The sequence below is a fragment of the Notamacropus eugenii genome, chromosome 1 (assembly GCF_028372415.1).
Source record: "Notamacropus eugenii isolate mMacEug1 chromosome 1, mMacEug1.pri_v2, whole genome shotgun sequence".
In the NCBI taxonomy this organism is placed as follows: domain Eukaryota; kingdom Metazoa; phylum Chordata; class Mammalia; order Diprotodontia; family Macropodidae; genus Notamacropus; species Notamacropus eugenii.
In genome coordinates, this window is record NC_092872.1 from 428,676,899 (window position 1) to 428,680,320 (window position 3,422).

The window sequence follows — 3,422 nt, forward strand, 5'->3', positions numbered from 1 at the left end:
GTTTGGGTTTCATTTTGAAATGCTCTGTGGCCTTAGAATCTTTAGAAACCTTGGATCTTCTTTGGAGCACCCTTACCCCAGTCTGTACATGAAAGTGTTTAAAAGGTGGATGGCTGAAATCAGGGCTGTTTTCACTGTAACCTCTATACTTCCAATTTAATCAACAGAGGCACTGGGAATGATCTGAAAGTATAGGACCTTTCTGGTTATGGTAGTTATTATGCTGATTTTCCACTAGCCTCATGACAAACAATTTTGTTAAGCAGCCTTAGTTTTTAATCTTCTGTCATCCTCAGGCCTCTCTTGCTTTTTTTGTATTATCCAAGTGATGCAGGGGTGAAGATTTGGCTAATTAGTAATCCATCCTTGCATGAGCTTTCCTTGAAAACATTCTGGATGTGGATGGACAAAAGGCTTCCTGAGCCCAAAGCTAAGACGTGTACGAAGAAAGAAGTGGAGCAGGTGATTAGGGTTTCTGTTCTGATTAAGTATTGATTCTTGGAGAGGTCAGATCTAGAAACTAATCTGCCTCCAGATGATGGGGGCTGTGGTCACTGACTTTAGTATACATTCTATCCTGATGAAACTGACACATACTTTCCTGGGGAAGCTGACCCTCAGTCAAGGAGAAGGTGTGAAAGAATCTTTGAGGTTGCCTAAGTCAAAGCCTTCATTTTACAGAAGGTCAGAACTAATGTTTAAAAAGAAAAAGTGACTAACCCAAGGTGATGCAGGTAATAAGTAATACGGACAGGATTTAAAGCCAGGCACTCTGACTTCACATCCAACACTCTTGAACAGCTTAGCCCTAAAACTTCAGTGACCAAGGATATTATGGAAGGTTGGCCCCAGAGGAAATTGTATTGAGACAGTGAGGTAGTATAGTGGTTTGGGCACTGGTCCTGGAAACAGGATGAGCTAGTTCAGATTTGGCCTCACACTTTTGTGTGACCTTGGGCATCATTAAACTCTGCACAAGTTTCCTCAGATGTAAAATTGGGGTTAATAATGACACCTACCTCCCAGGCTTGTTGTGAGAATTAAAAGAGAAGATATTTGTAAAGCATTTGGCACATAGGAGGCACTATAAAATGCTATTACTGTTGCTGTAGAAAGATTACTGGATTTTGTGTGATGTGATGTGATGTATGTGTGTGTGTGTGTGTGTGTGTGTCTGTGTGTGTGTGAGTGTGAGGGAAAATGGAATAAGCACTGGATCTTTCAAGACCTGAATTCAGATCTTTGTTCTGCAGTTTCCTCTTCTGTAAAATGAGGACTTTGAACTAGAGGATCTCTAAGGATCCTTCTACTCACTCTCTATGTGTTTTAAATGAAATTCTCCATTCATTTTGTCCTTTTATAAAACTCAACATAGGATCACTGTGTTCATAATTGTGTGTATGGAAAAGGGTCTCGCCACTCACTTTAAAAGAATGTTATTTCAAAACAAGAGCTCCTTGAGCACTGACTTTGAAGACAGAAGACCTTTGTCTGAATCCTGGATCTGACATTCAATCATCTGTGTGATGCTGGGAAAAATAACTTAGCTTCTCTGATCCTCTGTATCCTCTTCTGTGAAATGAGAGGCTTGACCAAGATGACCTCTGAGCTTCCCTCCTACTCAGAATTATTGATCCTGTGATTCTAAATGTCCTCTATGAATCACAGAAAAGCATGATAAATATAAATTAAAATACAAATTAGAAACATGAATTAAAAATTATGATAAATAAAAACTATGAAATCCTAGAAAGGTACACAGTGTAATTATTTTCCTTGGCCTTTGGACCATGGATTTCAAGAGTTGGGCTGAGACTAAAATTTTAAGATTATTGAATATCAAAACTCTAAGCACTTTCTACCACTGAATGTCATAACTGAATAGGACCTCATAACATAGTCTTCCTAATTCCAAGTCTACTATGACAATCTACATCCCTGAGCTATTATGTACATTCCCTTGGGATCATGGACCATAGTCACAGGAAGGGACCTCAGAAGCCATCCCAGCTCCTCTCATACAGATCAGGAAATTGAAGCCTTAATCATTAGCACAAATAATTATGAGCTGACTGATTGCCATTTAGCCATCCTGCCTTGGGTTCCTGATTGGAGAGAGTTCTTGATCTCTAGTCCATTCCTAGACCTAGAATGCTGCTCTTCCACCATCTTCATGTGATACCACCCCAAATATATCTTCTCTCAACTTCTCCTCTCCCTTTCTACTTCTAGCTCTAGGAATAGTAATTAAATCAATACTACTACTCCTAGGAAGGACACAGCAACCATTTGGCTCCTCTCACCATTCTAGTGACTTCGTGGACCAAATCCCCCTCCTCCTTCCCATCTATTACTTCTCTATAATTTTCTCTTTTAGAATATAATCTTCTTAAAGACTGTACCTGCCTTCCCAGTGCTTAGCACAGAGCCTAGAACACATTAAGTGCTTAAAAATAGCTTTTCATTCACTTACCCCTCCCCCCAAATGGAGATGAACAAAATCAGCTACTAGTTATGAAGGGTTTACTGTGTGCAAGGTCTTGGGCTCAATACCCTGAGCTCCTTGGACTAAATGTATTAATGGGGCATGAATAATATATGTCTAGTATGTTACACTCAATGAGATAAATGTATTATGCAATAATAAGTAAGAAAAAAGTATTGATTAGAGCTGTTCCAAAGTGGAATGAGCAGGAATGGGGAGTGAGCTCCACATCTTTGGGTATCTACAAGCAGAGGCTGGGGGAGCAGTCTTCAGAGATGTTGCAGAGGGAATTCCTGTTGAAATTGGGGAGCAGATGAAGTGTGAGGTCCTCTCTAGCTCTGAGATTATGTGATTCAATTCAATTTGGAAAATTCATGTATTCCCTGAGGAAGACTCTGAAATTCATTTTGCTGGAGAAAAGCAATACAGCCCAGCGCTAATTTGGGGGTCAGTAGAGGCTGAGTGGGTTGCTTTCCTCTGCCAGCTGAGGCTCATTGTGTGCTTCCCCATCATGCTCCCTGCCCGTGTGAGCCACCCCCACACTCCAGCCCAGCCTCCACCAAAGGAACCAGCAAAGTCAGACTATTCTATCAAGGGCATGAGCTCGTTCAGGCTTGGCTGGCAGTTTGATGGATTGTTGTGCAGCTGCCGAGATATTGTCTCCCCAGACTGGGGAGTTAATGATGTGATCAGTGGAGGGGCACATGGTGCTGGTGGGGCAGGAGGGACTCCCCTCTGGATGGGTGTAGGAAGAGGACATTAGGAAGGGACCCTGGCAGCAGATACTGGAAGTGGCAAAAACATGGAATTTGGGAGTCATAGGACCTAGATTCGAATTCTAGATCTGCTACCTATTAAATGTGTGACCTTGGACAAGTCAATTTCCCCTCTCTCCATCTCAGTTTTCTCATCTGTAAAATTAAGGGGCTGAACCTTG